A 21,658-nucleotide genomic window follows, 5' to 3' on the forward strand; every position below is an offset into this window, starting at 1 on the left:
TGTTGCTATTTATTTTATTATTGTGTTTTTGTTTTTTTGCGTTTGGCACGTACTTTACTCTGCATTTGTGGTCATGCCTGTTTTACCCAGACTTGCTTTATAATTGTGTTATTTTTCTGACTCTCCTTTGGAAAAACAATTGGGGCTCGGTAGTTTTGCAAATTTTCAACAGGGTGGTAAAACAATGAATTGCTCCTGGAGCAGCATTACTTTATTGAATTTACATAGGCCGAACGTATGAAATACAATATCGAATTTATTCCGCACTGGCTGTCTGGAGACTTTGATCTGGATAAGGTGAATGAATGATGCAACATCTTTTTAAGCGTGTAAGTGCCTGTTCGAGTTGGATTAGCTGCTGCATGTTTAGGACACTGAGAATAATGGTACCCCATCCCCCTTGAGGGATTGAATATTATATGTACATGTTGCACTTACGCGGTTTGCAGCAGGCTTTTCACCGGTAGAATGTAATTAGGAAATGCATACAAACAAACCATGTCGCCATTGCTGCTGGGCCGTTGGCAAATAAACAAACGATATATACGATAACAAATAAACGTTGATGCTGCGCTCGCCTGCTGGTAAATGTCAGGCTGCAAAGCAAGAGCCGGGCAGTAAGGCAGCTTCCTCCTACCAGCAGAGGTTTAGTGGCCTTCTAAGGTTTCCGTCAATGTGGAGATACCATCGGCAACATGTTATCATCCTCATTATTATGAACATTGTCGCGGTGGCTCCAGGCGCTGTACTCCTGAGGGGGGATTTATGGCGCCTTCCTTCAAAACCCCTGACACTCTACAAATCAAATACACTGGCACAGGGGCCGGAGCTCAGCCCTACCAAATAAATCTGTCCGAAAGTCTTTCATAAATCAGCCCAGTCACAGAAGACGACTAGGGATCAAGTTTTAGTATGCTATCCCATGCACACAGTGGCTTTCTCAGTATCGTACTGCTTTTCTCCAACATATTTTCCACGTGTGCCTAAATGTATATCATGCTTTGCTATTTTGTGGCAAACTAACTGTATTTTTCGACCAGGGTCAACATTTGTTTTGTTTCCTGCACAGAAATTAGCTGTATTGATTTGATATACATTCTCATTTAATATGCTTTGTTGGGTTTTGTAGGGTACATTTTGTTTTGTGTTCTATTTGTTTGTAAACACAGTGCGATGAACAAAAATGGAAACGACGAACGATGAAATTCTCAACAATCACATGCCAAACGCATCTTAATAAACATGAAATATAAATGAGGCTAAGTATGTTCACTGTTGCCAGAATCGTAAAAAAATTATCAAAGTAAAGAAAGTGGGGACGGTGTTAATTAGAGCTAGCCTTTTCTCTAAGGATACATTCGGGTCTACCAGAGCAATAACCAAAGAAGCCTCCAGGATATCAATGGATGTTTCCCTTCAAGTCTTTGTTGACTCAGTGTTTGTCAAGAATACCATTCACACTCTTGCAGAATTCCACTTAGTTAATGAGGTGTGGATGGTACAACCCTGGTTTTATGTGACATATTGAGTACAAAAATATCATGGATTGTGGGAAAATGCCTTTTTTTGCGTGGTCAGCCACATATTTTGTGGGACTGATGCAACTGTTTTTTGACTCAGTGCACTGGTGCTCTGATAACCAGGCCCCAGTGCATGTGCTTTGACCCTATAAATCCCTAGTATAGGGCAAGCTTGGCTAATAAGGTAAATGTCACTAGGTGGCTACCACATGTATTGGGCCACCCACTTTAGTGATCTTGTAAACATGGCTTCAGGCATACCATTATAGCCTGGCTATGGCAGTTTAAAAACTGCAATTCGACCTGTCAAAATAAATCCCTTTGACAGGTCCAAACCTTCCTTTGAATTATGATGCAACTCCTAAGTCCGCCTTGCTACCCACAAGGCAGGGTGCATGGTATTTAAAGGCATGTCATGTAGAAAAATTGATCTACACATCTCCTTACGTTAAAAAAAAAAAGAAAAAAAGGCAATAAATCTATTTTCTCTGCAGTAAGGCTTGCTGTTACCTAGGAAAACACTGGGAATACAATATTACCTTTAATAATGCAATCTCAGGATAGGAAACCTATATAAATTCCATTATTGTACTCTTTGTAATAATTAACAAAAGCCCAATTCACTTGTGAAACTGGATTTGTCTTAAATAATAAGGAAACAGTAGTTTTACAAACTTGTCTTTTTTATGCCTAAAGCTTCTGGAGGCTATATTGCATTAGCCTCCACCCTCAGCCCTCTGAATGTTTAGCTGTGAATGAGAATGTGAAAAACTCTCCCATAGCAGGAGACAAGAACTTGGATGTGTATTTGTTTCTCTAGCAGGATGGCCATTTGGGGACTACCTAGGACCTTGAGTAACTTCAAAGAGGGTTCCTCTGTCATAGGCAAGTGTTAGTTGTTACCTGAACAGGCCCTTCCTTTGTTCCCCAAGTCAGGCAGGCTCCAATCACAGTGGAGATAGAGCTTACCACAGAGGAGAGGTTGCTCATTTCCCTGGCCACATTGTTGCACAAGGAGAGAAGGGTTTCCACCATGTTGGATTTAGGCAGTGAGGAGCATGGTGGGAATGTTTGCAGTAGGGCACACAAGAACTACTGTAGAAGTTGGTATGATTACACCAGTGACCTTTTTGTTTTTCCTACTGCTTAGTGAGGGGTCAGGAGTCACCCCCCCCAACCTACCCACAGGCTAATGACAAGCTGGAACTGCTCCCACTTGTTTCCAGCCTGTGGAGCCCTTTTATTCAACAGCGTGCAGCGGTTCCCCTTGGAGGAATCTGCTCTTCAAAAAAATGACAAAGTCCAAATGTAGAAAACTTGACAGGGCAAAGATACCAAAAGCATCTGGCTGTCGAAAGGATTTCCCTGGGCACGAATTTCAATTTTTTCCTGCTCTGAGCTTTTCCTGACTAAACCAATAGCTTCACCTGGACCTCGTCCAGTGCCTGATGTCATGGACTCTCCTCTGAGACAGCCTACTGCGTTCCCAAAAAAATATTAAGGCCCTCATTACAACCCTGGCGGTAAATTCCGCTGACCGCCTTGCCGACTGCCGCCAACATACGGTGTCCGCGGTGGAAATCCGCTACGGGTATTATGACCCACACTGAGAAATCCTCCACAATACAGACACCCACACAAGTCCGCCACACCAAAGGTCAGTGATAAACTGGCGATAGCAAAGCCCACACCGTCACGCCAACAGGAATACGCCCACACTAACACGACCCACGAATCAACATGGCGGTCGTTCAACCGCGGTAAACCATTGGCAATACACACCAAGGCACACAACACCATCACTCATACACCATCCATGCACAAAATACCACACACCCCAATACATCACCCCACACATCACATCACCACACACATCACTCACACCACATCATGGCACCTCAAAGACACCCCAGGTTTTCTGAGGAGGAGCTCAGGGTCATGGTGGAGGAAATCATCCGGGTAGAGCCACAGCTATTTGGATCACAGGTGCAGAAGACGTCCATTGCAAGGAAGATGGAGCTAGGGCAGAGAATTGTCGACAGGGTCAACGCAGTGGGACAGCATCCAAGAACACGGAATGACATCAGGAAGAGGTGGAACAACCTACAGGGGAAGGTACGTTCCGTGGAATCCAGACTCCAGGTCGCCGTACAGAGGACTGGCGGTGGACCCCCACCTCCTACCCCACAACTAACAACATGGGAGGAGCAAGTCTTGGCGATCATGCATCCTGAGGGCCTCCAAAGAGTAGCAGGAGGACTTGACTATGGTAAGGCAAATCTTTACTAATATATCCCCCACCCTACCTGCATGCCATCACAAACTCCTACCCCTACCCTCACCCCATCACTCCAACACCTCACATATACCCCACTCACAACCCACCCATCCCAATGCCAAGCCCTGCATGCAACAACAATGCATGGACACCCATCACAGACATGCACGGACACCCATCACCAAAGCATGTCCAAGAGAGAGACTCACCCAGGGCACACAATCACCACTCACACAAGGGCCAAGGCAATAGTGCAAGCACAGTAATAGAGGGAAACACACCCATTGCACAAGATGGCACACACAGATAAATTAACAATGCATCTATACCCCAACAGGACCCCTACCCAACGTCACTGGGCAGGAGGTGCCAGACATATACAGTCCCCCCACAGAAGAGGCCCACAGTGGTGACAGCAGCTCTGCACGCCTGGATCAAGATGAACAGCCCGGCCCATCAGGGACCTCTGGACAGTGGGTTCCCCTGCCACAGTGCCAACCCACCACAGAACCTCCACCCTCAGGAAACACCACCACAGCACCCACCCAGCGGGCCTATCCCACTGTCCCCAGGACACGTCAATCAGCAGTGTGTCCACCACTACAGGGACCCGAGGCAAACCCACTAACACAAGCGAATCAGGGACCTGGGGTCAGTGGCAGTGGGCACACGGTTGAGGGGACGGAGGCACAGGACAACAGGGAAGGTGGGAGGACTGCTGTATGACAAGGGGAGGGCAGGCAAGGGAACCCACTCTCTACGAGGCACTCTCAAACATCATGGGAGCATACCACCATTCCCAGGAGACCATGGGCAAGGTACTGGCCAAGTTTCAGGAGACCCAGCGGCTGCAGGAGGAACAGTACCTGGGGATTAGGGAGGACTTAAAGTCCATTAACACCACCCTGGTCACCATTGCAGGGGTGCTGGCAGACATGGCCAACACCATGACGGAGACAGTGGCATACCACCGGGCCCCTGACACCAGCCCAACCGATGAACAGCCTTCCATGTCCGCCGGCGCTAGTGGACAGGAGGCCCCGCCACAGGACCAACAGGCCACCAGCACCCCACCCCCTGCAGAAGGAGAACTGACCGGCAAACGGTCCCTGCGATCCAGGCAGAAGACAGAGAACATTGCCAAGACCCCAACCAGGAAATAAGACTCTCCTGAATGTCACCCTCGTGTCCCACTCTGTCACCCTGTCCACCTGGAACTGACATTGCTCCCCTTCCTATGCCCCCTTGGACAATGCACCTGTGATACCAAGAGACTGGACTCAACTATGGACCTTCCTCCACCATCACCCCAGCCCCTTCCACATACCCCTATACACATTAGCCCATAAATAAACACCCTTGAATCACAAACCAATCTGGAGTGCGTCTGTTCTTTCACAAATGTATAATTACAATTTCATCCACAAATATCAATGTAAATGTTCGTTTGCTCATACCACTGTATGACAGTTGTTGGGCAGCAGTAAATATAGCAGAAGGCAGAATGAGGGACCCAGATCTGTGAAATCGAAAGCCAAAGTGAACTGTCAGTGTCCATAGACAGAGGTTAAGAGGCTGACTTATACAATGCCCTACAGTAGTCAGATATGAGAGGAGCAGTGCCAGTCTCTTACCTGTGTGTCACTGGAAGTACTGCATGATGATGTTGGTTCAGATGTCAATATCTTCTTCCTCTGCCTCCTCTTCCTCACTGTCCACAGGCTCCACAGCTGCCACAAGACCATCATCATGCCCATCCTCCTGCAGAAAAAGCACCTGGCGTCCCAATGCCAGGTTGTGCAACATTCAGCATGCCACGATTATCTGGCACACCTTCTTCGATGAGTAGTATAGGGAGCCACCTGTTAGATGGAGATGGAGATCTGGCCTTCAGGAGGCCGAACGTCCTCTCAATAATACGCCTAGTTCACCCATGTGCCTCATTGTAGCATTCCTCTGCCCTTGTCCTGGCATTCCTCACTGGGGTCAGTAGCCATGAGAGGCTGGGGTAACCAGAGTCACCTGCAAATGTCGAGGGATATCTGTTAGACTCACACTCACCCTTAGGGACAACCCCATACCCAGACTCCTATTCATACTGTGTGGGGACCGTGAGCTCACCTATTAGCCACACCCGGTGCCTCTGGAGTTGGCCCATCACATAAGGGATACTGCTATTCCTCAAAATGTAAGGGTTATGCACAGAGCCAGGATACTTTTCATTCACATGAGAGATGTACTGGCCCGCCAAACACACCATCTGCACATTCATAGAATGGCAGCCTTTTCCATTTCTGTACACTTGTTCATTTCTGTTGGGGGGGGGACAAATGCCACATGTGTACCATCAATAGCACCAATGATGTTGGGGATATGTCCTAGGGCATAAATGTCAGCTTTCACTGTGGGCAAATCCTCCACCTGGGGGAAAACGATGTAGCTGCGAATGTGTTTCAGCAGGGTAGACAACACTCTGGTCAACACGTTAGAAAACATTGGCTGAGACATCCCTGATGCCATGGCCACTGTAGTTTGAAAGGAGCCACTTGCCAGGAAATGGAGCACTGACAGGACCTGCACTAGAGGGGGGATTCCTGTGGGATGGCGGATAGCTGACATTAGGTCTGGCTCCAGTTGGGCACACAGGTCTTGGATTGTAGAACGATCAAGTCTGTAGGTGATAATAATGTGTCTGTCTTCCATTGTCGACAGATCCACCAGGGGTCTGTACACTGGAGGATGACGTCATCTCATCATCTGCCCCAGCGGATGTGCCCTATGGAGGAGAATGGTGAGCCGAGGGGTCATGTACCACATAGTTTGCACAAGTGTGTTTTAAGTAAATGTGAGTAAATCCATGTGTGGCGTTGTTTGTCTGTATTTCTGCCAAATTGTGCTGTGACGCAGTTAGGTGCCATGCCATGTGCCATCCTGAAATGGTGGCTGCCTGACCTGTAAGGAGGGACAAGGGGAAATGAGGTAACTGCGCTGGCGTTGTGCAGCGTCGCAGTAGGCGGTTGAAGACCGCCGTGCAATTTAGCATTGGTTATCATTGGGCCCTATGGGTTCCAGGAGCCAATGACGATGTACGCCGGTGGTGATGGTACGCACCGCCGCCGACGTGACCGCTGTTTTCTATCTGTTCACTCACTTGATACCTGACCTTCAACAGGAGAGGACCTACACTGCAAGTGCTGCTGTGACCTAAGTCTGGAAGTGACAATGGCTACAGTGTCTGGGGAAAGGGCCCCTGCCTTCACTGCGGAGGAGTTGGAAAACTGGTGGATGGGGTCCTCCCCCAGTACACGCTACTCTACGGTCCTCCAGACAAACAGGTGAGTACCCTGTGAGCATGATGCGTGGGCAATGCGTGTATGAAGTGGTGTGGATGGAAGATACATGTGGGGGGGGGCTGAGGCCTGCATGTGAGAATGGTGAGTGTATGGGCGTCAGGACATCAGTGGGAACTGGTGGGCAATGAGTATGACGGCCTGGACAGGACGGTAATTTCCTTTCATCCTGTACCTTTCCTCTAGGTCAGCGCCCACCAGAAGAAAGGTATTTGGCGTGCCATCGCCAAGGAAGTGCGGACCCTGGAGGACTATGATAGACTGATCACCCACTGCCGCAAGAGATGGGGGGACCAATGCCGCTGGAGCAAGAAGACGGCGGAGGCCCAGCTGGGGCTGGCCTCCCAACGTGGAAGGGGTGCCCGTCGCACCATGAGCCCCCTGATGTTACGGATCCTGGCGGTGGCATATCTGGAGTTGGATGGGCGCTTGAGGGCATCACAGAGCCACAAGGGGGTGAGTACAGTGTCATTCAGCTGACTCTGCTCCCTTTACGAAGTGTCTGAGTGAGGGATATGTGGGCTGTGGGTTCCCCTAGGCCAGGGTAAACTTGGTAGGGTAGGTCCCTTGTTAGGCATGCTCTGAGGCACTCCAGCCCCAATAGTGTTAGTGGGCATAGTACCCCATGGGCAGGTGATTTTCCTACTAGTGCATGGCCTACTTCATGGGGCTGCTCCCTGTGTGTTGTGTCTGCCAATGGTAGTGGTGTTGCTGGCATTGACAATGTGTGTTTTCTGTCTTTCCCCCCTTCTTGTTTAGCCACCCTGTCCTTGTGTGCATTAGCATCATCTGGCAGAAGAGCAGAGGCACCGACGATGGAGGGAGCTGCATCCCACATATCCCATGAAGGTGACTCTACGGAGTCCGAAGGCACCAGTGGGACAGAGGGAGAGGGGAGCTTCACGACGGGGACAGGAGGGGACACCAGCGACAGCAGCGACTCCTGTTGGAAGCTCCCTTGCGGTGGCGGGCACCTCTGTGCCCACCACAACAACAGGTACAACACCTCTGTGCCCCCCCATCAGTACCGACCTCCCAGCAGCCCCTCAGCATGTTTCCCGTGCCCGCTTACCCTGGAGGGTGGGCATCTCCTTCGCCCCAGGCACCGCAGGCCTTGCCCCAGTCAGCCCTGCTGCCCTCAGTGAGGAGGATATTGACCTCCTGAGATCCCTCACTGTTGGGCAGTCAACCATTCTGAATGCCATCCAGGGTGTCAAGAGACATTTGCAGCAAACACATGTATGCCTGGAGGGCATTCATTCTGGCGTGGCGGACCAACAGAGAGCATTTCAGGCTCTGGCCTCAGCACTGATGGCAACCATTGTCCCTTTGTCAAGCCTCCCCCCTCCAACTTCCAATACCCAGACCCAATCCCCTCTACCTCAGCCTATCCCAAGCACACCTTCAGACCAGCATACACACACATCAACACACAAAAGTGGCTCAGGTAAACATAAGCACCACACATCCCACAGGCATTCTCACAAGCACCATACCCATGCAGACACACCAACATCCACTGCCTCCACTGTGCCCCCTCCTCCACGTCCTCCACCTCCTGTCTAGTCTCGTCTCCACTCACACCTGCATGCACTACATCCTCAGCCACTACCTCCATCACCAGCACACCCATCACTACACACCGCTCACGTGCAATCACCACCCCCACTACAATTCACACGTCCACTGTGTCCTCTCCCAGTTTGTCGGTAAGCCCTCCTCCCAAAGTACACAAAAGCAGGCACACACCAACTCAACAGCGATCCACCTCACAACAGCCTCCAACCCATGCACCTTTACCCAAACTCAGCAGACGTACACCTCCTACAACCACTACCTCTTCCTCCACTCATAAACCCCCTCCATCTTCCCGTCCCAGTGTGTCAAAAAACTTTTCCTTGCTAACTTTGGCCTCTTCCCTACACCTCCCCCCAGTCCTTCCCCTATGGCCAGGATTTCTAGATCCCAGCCCAGCACCTCCGCCACCAAATCTGCATCCGCTGTGGTCCCTGCTACTCCAGTACGGTCTAAGGGGGCACCCTCAGAGCTGCCAGTGTGCCACTGACAGAAAAGAAGGACCCCAGTATAACACCACCTGCAAAGGTCAAAAAGGGGCCGGGTTCCAGCAGGGAACAGTCACACCACCCACCCAGCAAGGCCTCTCCCAAACAAAGAGTGGACAGTGCCAAGGTCCCTGCAGTGGCTGTCAAGATGGGGAAGGGCCACAAGCCAAAGGGTACATCACCTCTGGGCACGACGTCGCCTGGTGAGGGGCTGGTGACCACCAAATCATCAGGGATGGCAGCCACATGCACCACAGTCACCAGCGCCACTCCGACTGCCACCTGCACCGCCGCTGCCACAACGTCAGTCTGCAGCATCCTCCCCCAGGATCAGCCATCTGAGGCTGCCGGAGAACGTATGGTGTCTCCATCCACCGCAACAGTCACTGGCACCTCGGCCAGCACTGGCAGCATATCGGTTGTAGCCACCGCCGCCTGCACCACCATCAGCACCGCCACATGCACAACCGATGCCACTCTGTCGGACGTCAGCCAAAACCCCAGTGTGCAGACGTCAGAGTCTGCAGGTGACGTCCTAGACCCTGGACACGCCACTTGAGACACGACCTCCAGCACTGACACGAACCAGCAATTGGCAGCCTAAGTCGCAAACCCCCCTCCAGAACCAGTGGAGAAAAGCATCCACTAACCCAGTCCTTGGCAGGATGAAGCACTCTGGACACAAAGCCCCCTCCTGAACCAGTGGAGAAAAGCATCCACTAACCCAGCCCTTGGCAGGATGAAGCACCCTGGGCACAAAGCCCCCTCCAAAACCAGCGGAGAAGGCATCCACTAGAGAGACTGTGGCCTTGCACTCCCCAGGACCAAGCAGTGGGCAGTGCACCCACTTGAGAGACTGTGGCTTTGCACTCCCCAGGAGCAAGCAGTGGACAAACCCGCCACTTGAGAGACTGTGGCTTTGCACTCCCCAGGACCAAGCAGTGGGCATGGAGCCCCCTCGAGGAGCAGTGGTGTTGTACCATCATCCGGCTGAGGTGCCCCCCACTCCCCTTCCCCGAGGTGCCTGTTTTTTTTTTTTGACCTGTTGCCCCTTAAGTGTTCTCTCCGTTTTGAGGCAGGTGTCATGTGTGGGCTTCGCCCATGCTTTTTGGGACCACTGGTCCATGGACATTTTATGGGACAGTGTACGGACTTGTCTACTTGCTATAAATATTTGTGTATACTGATTATTTGCTGTTCTCCTGGGCTATCTGATTGTTTGAATATTACACTAGTTAAACTCATTTTGTTTTGTCCTTGCGTTCTTCCAGGGGGTGACGGGTGTATCTGTGATGTTATTGGATATGTGTTTGTGTGTGTGTGTTGTTGTGGGGGCTGGGGGTATTGCGTTTTGCGTGTGTGTCACTCTCTTTTTCCCTCCTCCCCTCCCCTGTGTGCTAGGTGCAGTACTTACCGTCATCGTCACCGCCTTCTTTCCACTTCGTGGTGTATTAATAGATACAGCAACATGGGCAGCACCTGTAACTCGGGCTCCATGGCGTCCTGGTTTTTCGTTGAGTGTCGAGAGGTGAGTAGTTCCCCTTCTGTGTACTGTTTCCGCTGTGCTTTTGTTGGCGATGGTACCGCCCCAGAAGAGCTGGCGGATTGGTGCCTTGTAATAGTGTGGGTGGTACATTGTCTTCTGACTGTCTGTTGGAGGGGACTGCCGCAGTGTTTGTTGCTACTGCCGTGGCGGTCGGAGTGTTAAAGTGGCTATCTGTGTTGGCGGTTTCCGCCATGGTCGTGATTCCATTTTTTAACCGCCAGCCTGTTAGTAGTATTACCGCCACTTTAACACCGACCGATAGGGTTATAATGAGGGCCTATGTCCCAAGATAAATCCTCCAACTAAGATAAACCTGGGAGATGCGTCAAACCAGCTCCCCATCGAAGTTGGCTGCAAATCGCTCATTGGACACTTAGGCCTTATTGCGACCTTGACTGTGGGGTTTCCTCCTTCAAAAATGCGACAGGTATCCCGTCCGCCGTATTACGATCTCCATAGAATATAATGGGATCATAATACAGCAGACAGGATATCCGTCACATTTGTGATGGAGGAAACCCCGCCGTCAATATTGGGGATATGGCCCTTAATTCTTTTTAGTGGTATTTTCTTTTAAAAATGTAAATAAAATAATATCTCAGGTTCCTCTTATGGGAGTTTAGTCTCTTTGGTATAATTTTGTTAAAAAAAATTATTCTCTATATTCATAAATAAGAGTGAGAATGTTATTTTGTGGGTTTTTTCAAGTTATTTTTTTTAAGCTGTTTTGGTACTTGTAGATGTTTTACACGTTTCCCTTAGTTGTCAGAGCAGCCAGGAGTTGAGCTCATTTTTAAAATTACTGAAACGTTTACTGGACCTAGAAAGAATAGTCAGATTATTAATTGTAATGGATTTCATCCACACTGTTAGAAATGGGGTCTTTGGTTGACAGTCAGGTTACCCCCTGTTCAAGCAAGGACCCTCACTCTAATCAGGGTAAAAGAGAATCACCCTTGGCTAACCCCTGTTTACCCCCTTGGTAGGTTGGCAGAGCAGTAGGCTTAACTTCAGAGTGCTAGGTGTAAAGTATTTGTACCAACACACACAGTAACTTAATGAAAACTCTACAAAATGACACAACACCAGTTTTAAAAAATAGGAAATATTTATCTAAACAAAACAAGACCGAAACGACAAGAATCCGACATACACAAGTCAAGTTATGAATTTTTAAAGATTAAACTCAAAAATAGCGCTTAGAAACACAAAATGCTTCGATGAGGTGTTAACACGGCGTTGTGACGGAGTCGTTCCCAACCAGCCGACATCAGCAGTGCTCGACATGGAGTCGCATAGACCCCCATGTACAGTAGCTTTGGTGAAGAGTGAAAACACGTTGATGCGCGAAGTCGGGGATCGCGGCTTCTGTGCGAAACGTTGAATCTGCGCACTTCGAGTGGTGTCGGTTACGACGTGGTGCAGTGACTTCTGGCATCTGGCCTGCGAAGATCCTTGCATTCCAGGAAAGGTCGCGGCGTCGGGTGCAGACGGCATCACCGGATTCAGCAGCGGAGTTGGTCCGAAGTCGTCCGAAGTCGATTTCCTTGTATTTCCACCAGCTTTCCTTTCAAGGGCCCAGGGACTGGGTAGGGCACCACTTGTCAAAGCAGGAGTCTCTCCAGAGACTCCAGGTGCTGGTAGAGAGAAGTCTTTGCTGTCCCTGAGACTTCAAACAACAGGAGGCAAGCTCTAAATCAAGCCCTTGGAGATGTCTTCCCAAGATGGCACACAAAGGCCAGTCTTTGCCCTCTTACTCTGGCAGAAGCAGCAACTGCAGGATAGCTCCACAAAGCACAGTCACAGGCAGGGCAGCACTTCTCCTCAGCTCTTCAGCTCTTCTCCAGGCAGAGGTTCCTCTTGTTTCCAGAAGTGTTCTAAAATCTGTGGTTTTGGGTGCCCTTCTTATACCCAATTTCTCCTTTGAAATAGGCCTACTTCAAAGTAAAGTCTCTTCTAAATGTGAAATCCTGCCTTGCCCAGGCCAGGCCCCAGACACTCACCATGGGGTCGGAGACTGCATTGTGTTAGGACAGGCACAGCCCTTTCAGGTGTAAGTGACCACTTCACCCCTCACTCCTAGCACGGATGGCTCATCAGGAAATGCAGACTACACTCCAGCTCCTTTTGTGTCACTGTCTAGTGTGAGGTGCAAACAGCCCAACTGTCAAACTGACCCAGACAGGGAATCCACAAACAGGCAGAGTCACAGAATGATTTAAGCAAGAAAATGCCCACTTTCTAAAAGTGCCATTTTCAAGCACACCATCCTAAAACCAACTTTACTAATAAAGTTTGCCTCATTACATAAAAAAACATAAAGTTCTTGAATCATGAGCATATGCTTATGCATTAGTGAAGTCTAGGAATTCCCATTCTGTTCACAAAACCTTTAAGTGAACATGAGGGTGTTAGAAATGGGGTCTTTGGTTGGCAGTCAGGTTACCCCCTGTCCAAGCAAGGACCCTCACTCTAGTCAGAGTAAAGGAGAATCACCCTCAGTTAACCCCCGCTCACCCCCTTGGTAGCTTGGCACAAGCAGGCAGGCTTAACTTCAGAGTCTAGGTGTAAGTATTTGTACCAACACACACAGTAACTCAGTGAAAATACTACAAAATTACACAACGCAGGTTTAGAAAAATAGGAAATATTTATCTAAACAAAAGAAGACCAAAACTACAAAAATCCAACATACACAAGTCAAGTTATTGATTTTAAAAGCAAAAGAGTCTTAAATCCTTGAGAAAACAGTAAAAACACTGTTAGCGTTGAAAAGTACCTGGGTAGCGTAAAAATAACATATACGGTCGAGTGTGCATCAAAAAAGGCTAGCAATGCCTCGATTTCTCACCCGCAAACAAGACCATGCGTAATTTCTCCTCCTCCGGTCGGGTCGGCGTGCGTCGTTTTTCCGCACCCAGCAAGGATTGCGTCAAAAATCCTGCTGCATGGTATCAGCTAAACCGCGCTCTGTGGGTTGCGATGTTACCAGCCTCTGATAGCTGTGTTGCATGTCATTTCTACAGCCACGTGTGTTGATCTTCCAGCTGCCCTGAAGGCAGAGCGTCGATTTCAGCCACGAAGCCGGCGGCGCGTCGTTTTTTCAGCCGCGTCTCGGAGGTTGAGTCGGAAATTTCCCTGCACTGCAGTCTGTGCGTGGATTTTCAGTCTTGGTCTGCCAGCTTCACCTGTCAAGGCCCCAGGTACTGGATAGGGCACAACTTGGCAGGGCAGGAGTCTCAGCAGAGAGTCCTGGTGCTGGCAGGGGAAGTCTTTGATGTCCCTGAGACATCAACAACAGGAGGCAATCTCAGGACAAACCCTTGGAGATTTCTTCACAGGTGGGAATGCACAACAAAGTCCAGTCTTTGTCCCCTTTCACAGGCATAAGCACCAACTGCAGGATTGCCCAACAAAGCACAGTCACAGGTAGGGCAGCACTTCTCTTCAGCTGTTCTCCAGGCAGAGGTTCCTCTTGATTTCCAGAAGTGATCTAAAGTCTTTGGTTTTGGGTGCTCTTCTTATACCCATTTTGGCCTTTGAAGTAGGCTTACTTCAAAGGAAAGTCTCTCTTGTTTGTGAAATCCTGCCCTGCCCAGGCCAGGCCCCAGAAACACACCAGGGTTTTGGAGACTGCATTGTGTGAGGGCAGGCACAGCCCTTTCAGGTGTAAGTGACCACTCCTTCCCTCCCTCCTAGCACAGATGGCTCATCAGGATATGCAGGCTACACCCCAGCTCCCTTTGTGTCACTGTCTAGAGAAAGGTGCAAACAGCCCAACTGTCAAACTGACCCAGACAGGGAATTCACGAACAGGCAGAGTCACAGAATGATTTAAGCAAGAAAATGCCCAGTTTCTAAAAGTGGCATTTTCAAGCACACCATCCTAAAACCAACTTTACTAAAAGATGTTTTTTTAAATTGTGAGCTCAGAGACACTTAAACTCCACATGTCTAACCGCTCCCAAAGGGAATCTACGCTTTAATCATAGTTAAAGGAAAAGGCAACTCCCATGTATTTGATATCATTCTTACTTTCTTCATTCCACAGTATGTTTTCTTTCTTTGTGTTTTCTCCTTCAAGCTTTCTTTCTTCTTTTCTATTATATCATTCTATATGTTGTCTTTTTGATGACATTCATTTTGATTTATTTTTTTCTTTTGACATATTATTCACATTCGACTATGTTGACTGTATAATGTATTAGTCGAAGTTATGATTTATTGTTTTGATTATTCAACAAAAAAGAATAAACCAAAAATAACAAAAGAAAATGTTTATGAATGCTCAGAGTTACAATTTTGTGGTGTTTAACGTTTTTTGCACTTCATTTTCACTTACCACTCCTAAAACTCACCTGAGTATGCCCTGAGTATGCCAAGAAGTACTTATCTATGGGCCACTTCTGAAAACAGAACTGTAAACAGCTTAAGAGAATACACTAAGTGTACGGATGTATCTATGTATATGTATGGTATCTATATAGTGTGAGCATAGCCGAAAGGCAGACAGGTGCTACTTTGGGTCCAAGGCAGAGATATCATCTGAGCTTTTGCAATCTATAGCTCTGCATGTAAATCTCAGGCTATACATTGTATGCCAGTTTTGAAAGCAAAGTTGAAACTTTTTCTATACACCAGGCTAACTTGCATACAGGATAGCTTTGTGAATTTAGACTTGTATGTTCACCAGGTCATGGGGCTTTTTTGCTCTCCCAAACCTTTTAAAAATGTACTGCCATGTACTTGCAATGCATGTTCCAGACCAAATCACTATGGATGGATAGGTTATTCTCAATTTCTGGCAGCACTTCGTATTTTCTTTTTACCCAGAGATAAAAGTATATTGAAAACATCTTTGGTACTTAGAGTGGCACTCTTCAGCGGCATACTAGTGATCTAGTGATAATTAAAACATTGTTTGCCAAGGTTACAGAGATGTTTTCTTCTCAGTTCTGTTCTCAAGTTACACTAAACTGTGATAAAAACTCGTCCTAATCTGATGTCTCTTGTTTATACATTTTGAAGCTTTGCATCACTTGCTTTCACATATGACAATGTGTGATGGTTTGAGAACTTCAGGAAGGGCAACTTTGTTTTGAAGATACTACTGCTAGGCTAACATTAAAGCCCTTCACAAATGTAGCCACATGAGTACAGAGACCTCTATTTACTTTGTACTTTTTGTTACTTTTTGCAAAGCAGCTCAAACAAATTCCTAGGAGTAAATATGGCCTGGCCTTATAGACCAAGTGCATTGGGAGAGTAGACAGAAGAAAAATATACCACTGCCAGTATCTTTAATGGCTTTTACAGGCAATGGCAGCCGGAAGATGACTGAAATAGTGCAGTTGTGTTCTTTTCAATTTAGTTATGAGCGCTGTTCTCTATAATGTTCGAGTCCTTAAAGCTAATGTTCCTGTTCTGCTGTTGAAAGAATGATTAGTTAACTACAGAGACATAGTTAGCTGAAATTAAATTAAAGAAGTTGCTTGATTGCCCACAGACGGACCTTTTCTTTATTGCCAATGTACATTAAATAATATTATAAGTTTTGTACTGACACGTTTAGTCAGTGACATTTCAATTAGGTAAATCCATATTTTTATTCCAGCACGTTTATACGTACAACAAAAGCCTTACATTGTGTGAAAAATAAATGTGAGTTATTTTTAATAGAACATTAAATATTAACAGATTATTATTAAAAAATATAGTGCACTGCTTGAGATGATTAGGCAAATTCAGTCTGCAAGATCTGCATTTGGTAAGTAAACTGTTTATACACAAATGTTCATACAAGTGCTGCAAATTTCTTAAAATATGTAACTTTTTCAAATGACACTCACATCCATGAATGATTAAAAATGCAGAAGCAGAATTAGATCAGAAACTTGATTATAGAATTTCCATGCTTTAAATTTCAGGATGTGTTTATTTTCTGTGTTTCAGATATCATTTTACAACCAGTGTTCACACTGTGTTTTGAAACTGGGTTGTAATTTTACAAAGAAGGTGAGCGTGGTATCATATCGACAAGAATTATATGAATTTGCATGGTCACTAGGTGCTTCTTGAATCACTCATACAGATTATGATATGTTTGTTTTTGGTGAAAAGTGCTTGAAATCACTCTGAACGCTTACTAGAAGCAGATCAGGACTACACCTCTGTATATAGATATGGAAGTCATGAGCAGCTTACACCATTTTTAATCACACGCATGTTGGGTGGATGTTTTCACCCCCACACTATACAGGAAATCAACTTGTTTGTTGTGATACATAAGATATTAGTTTTTTATTGTATATGACAATGGTCTCACGGACTGAGTACTTCTTTGGAAGGGTTTTCTGCTCTTCTTTCCTTGTTCACTGAGGATATCACATAGGCCCTCATTTCAACCTTGGTGGTCTTTTTCAAAGACCGCCGAGATTCTGCCGGGCCGAAGACCGCCAGTGTTGGCGGTCTTCCCCCAACCATATTATTGCTCCTGGTGACCCTTTTTTTAGATGGAGAGCCACCAGCAGCCATACTGGCAGTCGGCGGTGTAGTGGAGGCTGCTCCACCGTCACCACCACGTCATCAGAACACCGCCCACCGAATTACTTCCCAGTATTCGGCGTGGCAGTGTTCTGGTGACGGGGTGCTGGCGGTGGAGCAGCCCCCATGGATCCCGTTCCCTCCCGGAGAATCACCAAAACAGGTAAGGTGATCGTCTGTTAGGGGAGGGGGATGGAGGGTGTTATGCGCGTGCATGGGTGTGTGTGAGTGTGTAGGGGGTTGTGTGAGTGCGTGTATGTATGCAGGAGGTGTAATGTGTGTAGGGGAAATGTTCCGTGTATGTATGTATGCATGTATGTGCGCATGTATGTGTGTGAGTGGTGTGAGCATGTGCGAAGGGAGGTGTGGGTGTATGTTTGGGGGGTCAGGGGTGGGGAGGGATCCTACTACCTTTGGGGGGCAGAAGGGGGGTCATGGGTGTTGGGGGTGGACTCAGGGGAGGGGGAGACCCCAATCAGTGCCAGGGAATTAATTCCCTGGCACTGAAAGTGCCTACCACCACGGATTTCGTGGTGGTTCAAAACCCCATGAAATCCATGGCGGTATGTGGGGTCCTGATACCGCCAGCGGACTAGTGACGGCCGCAGGGCTGGAGACCATTGTCTCCAGCCTGGCGGTCATTACCGCCGTTGCAGATGGTGCGGTACATTGGCGGTTTGGCATATGCCAAAACCGCCAATGTCATAATGGGGCGGTAATGACTGCCGGCCTGTTTGTGGCCCTACCTCCATCATTGCACCTTCTGCCAGGGTCGTAATGAGTGCCATAGTGTTTGGGTGTATATGAAATGTAACTTTTGAGTATTTTATTTCAGTATGTATGACATGGTTTTCTAGCCCTGATGAACTCAGCATTGACAAAACATGTATTTGTTGGGACAGATAAATGATAATATATATATATATATTTTTTTAAGTTTGGCAATTTTTGTTTTTAGTTAACGATACAGGTAAACATGCAATAATATTGCCATTTCTTAGGAGAAATATATTATTCAATGAAATAAACTATGAACAATAAAAATGTAAATGCAATTCTTAGGTAATAAAAGTAATGGCAATTAAAAAAAAATCATGGAAGCAGAAAGTAGAGGGATAGAAAAGACAAAAGGAAAAGAAATTCATACATAATATGTAAATTACATAATGCATCAATAAAAGAAAGATCACAACAATATGGCTTATTAACCTTAAAGCAAAACCAATAAACATGGAAGAAGCACATGAACTGTTAAGGAGCACAAGCATTAGCAATTTCAGTAAGATAAGTGGTGAGAGGAAACTACAAAATCTCTCTTTTAACCAACATTTGAAAAGTTTGTAAATTATATCTGTCAAGTCTGTGATTGTGACACACTAAGTCCCACCATTGTTTAATATAGAGATTTTCTGTAGATTTCCAGTGAGACGTGACAATTTGTAAACCTAGTGTAAGTAACAGAGCTACAAATTTACCAAACATTTTGGTATTTATCCATAGTATATGTAATCCATCAAGAAATATTTTGTCTAGGGAGAGCAGTGCATACATCCCAATGATGGTAGTGATTTTGTCCCAAACTTGCCTCCAGAAATCAGAAACTACTGGACTATGAAACAACATATGAACATAGGTGTGAGGATGAGAGTTACAATGCCAGCATATATCGTGCCTAATACGTTTGAGTTAGAACATATGTGTGTATAAAACTATCAATTATAAAAATAATATAGTGTTTGTGTTAAATTGGCTGAACAACATGTGGAATGTCTTTTTACCCGTATCCCATATAGAAAGAGGTCAACTAAATCTGTTTCCCATAATGTTTCTTGTTTAGATGTAGGTTATCTTGGAAGGTTGTGGTAAGTGCTTTATAAATAAAGGCGCCTGTGGAAGTTTTATGAGATAAATAATTAGGTGTTTGCAGAACACCAGTACTAGTAGGGGGTTACAGAGGTAAGCAAGGCCCTCTGGAAGAAGACCATGTAATATATTGTATTAATTAAGGACTGAAGATGGTAAATTATATGAATGGGAAAGAATTGAACAAGGAATAACTGAATTGTCTGTGATATGTTGAGAAACATTAAGTAGACACTTGTCAATTCATCTCTTCCATAAAAATGGTCTTCCTTCAAGAAAAAGCATTTTATTGTACCAATTGGGGCTTTGAAGTAATTGCTGAAACGAGATGAGTTGGAGATAAGAAGCGATTTGTTCATGGAACAGGAATGTGAGATGAGTGGTGGTAGCCAAAACTTAGGGGGTTAGGGCATATAGATAATCTGTTTGTGGAAGAAAGGAAAGATAATGGAGGATTCTAATTCAAACCATAATTTAGGTTCAGTGGCTATAGAATGAAAAATAAAGGATTGGATCTGCTTAATACCGAAGGCCTTGTGGTAAAGTTAGAAATCAGGAAAGTTAACACCTCCCATCAATTTGGGAAGTTTTATGTTCAACGATATGCATGGTCTTTTCCATTCCATAAGAACTTGGATAACATTTTATCCAGGGAAACAAAGTATTTCTTAGGAATTTTAAATGGTTCCATCGGAAGAAAAACATTGATAATGGGAAGAATCAACATTTTAAGTGTATCAAAGTGTCCCCACCATGATAAGAAGAGGGATGACCCACCCTGGCTAAGGTGAGTAATTCTGTTGATTATATTATCAAGTTTAACTTTTAACATATCTGAGATAATTAGTATAGAAAATCCCCAAACATTTAATCTTTACAGGAATCCAGGATAATTTGCCTTAGTAAAAGGATCTTTTATGCAGTATTTATTAAGAGGTATAACTTCAGATTTATCTAGATTAACCTTATAACCCAGTACTGCAGAGTAGGATCTCAATTCTTTAAAAAAAAAAAAGACCATAGTGTCAGTTCAGGTTGTGAAATAAAAAGATGAATGTCATCAGTATATTCAGTATACTTGATATGAGTATCTTTTAACTTGAACTCTGTGTAAGGTTTCTGAATTTTTTAGTTGATGTAACAAGGCTTCTAATGATAATATGCATAATAAAGGGGATAAGGGGCCCCTTGTCTATTACCTAAAAAATAAGGTGATTAGATGCCATTCACTAATACTGTAGAACGAGGTGAAAAGTATGATAAGGAAATAATTTGGAAAAATCTGGGTTTGAAGCCATGCCCTCTTAAAGCTTTCATAAGGAACTGGTAGTTAACTGTTGAGTGTGTACTCTGCATCCAAAGTAAGTGCTGCTGTAGGAATGTAACTTTACTTGCTGTACTAATAAAGTTTAAAAAGATATGTGAATTAAGTGCAGTAGAGGGGGTAATTTTTTACATAAGGTCAAATCACAAGCTTATTTTGGAATAATACAAATCATTGCTTCTTTGAAGGAGCCAATGGATGAATTTATGGAAAGAAAATAATTGATGCGTTTGAAAAACTGAGGACATAAAGTCCGAGGAAACTGAAGATAAAATTCAATGGTGAAGCCGTCTGGACCAGGTGCTTTGTCTTATGATAAACATTTGCGTGCCTTTTGAAGTTCATCTATAGCGAATGCAACTTCAAGAAGGGAGGGATCAAAGTTAATGGAGTCACAAGGTTTAAGATTAGCAAAGTAAGAGTTAATAAGAGCTTGTGAAGTATTACTATCAGGAGTATAAAGTATTTGGTAATATTTTGTAAAACAGACTGATATATCAACATCAATGAGCAATTGGGTACCCGGGGAATTTGTGATGGTCATTATATTGTGTTTTCCTTTCTACCTTTTCAATAGTTACCTAGCAAGACACCTGCTTTGTTTTTACAACCCTAATAACGGGCATTATCTCTAAGAAGCGTACCGCATGCTTTTTCAGTAGATATTTTGTTAAACTTTACCTTTGCCACAGTCAGCGCATCTAAATCTGTCTTGCTGTTTTTGGGAGTATAATAAGCATGTTCTAAGTGTTTGGTATTAGTTAATAAGGTTGTGATCTCTTTTTCCTTGAGCTATTTCTTAGCTAAACATAATTCATTATAAACCTCCTGGATGCTGCCTTAAAGGCACCCCATACAGAATTATAGGAGGTGTCGCCGTTATCATTCTGTTCAAAAAAGGTCAAGGCAAATGATTCAAATGGGGTGAGAAAGACTTTTTCTGACAGCAAGGAATTATTGAACCGCCACCTTTATTTGTGATAACATGTATTCAAGATTTCAAGATCTGTCAGAACAGGGGAATGGTCAGAAAAAATTGATCCTATCTCCGAATGAGTCAAATGTTGAAGAAGATTTGTGCTTAAAAACATGTAATCAATTCTTGTTTGGTTTGATAAAGGGGAGAATAACAGAAATAATCTTTAAGATATGTGTTAAATATTCTCCTGGA

The 21,658-nt window shown here is 45.5% G+C and overlaps 1 protein-coding gene across 1 annotated transcript in view; it reads left to right on the top strand.

Moving 5' to 3' along the window:
• The window catches only part of ARAP2 (ArfGAP with RhoGAP domain, ankyrin repeat and PH domain 2), a 1,093,539-nt gene that overhangs the window by 543,037 nt on the left and 528,844 nt on the right, over positions 1 to 21,658 (top strand). The window lies entirely within an intron of this gene.

This window comes from Pleurodeles waltl, chromosome 1_2, assembly GCF_031143425.1.
Source record: "Pleurodeles waltl isolate 20211129_DDA chromosome 1_2, aPleWal1.hap1.20221129, whole genome shotgun sequence".
NCBI lineage: Eukaryota > Metazoa > Chordata > Amphibia > Caudata > Salamandridae > Pleurodeles > Pleurodeles waltl.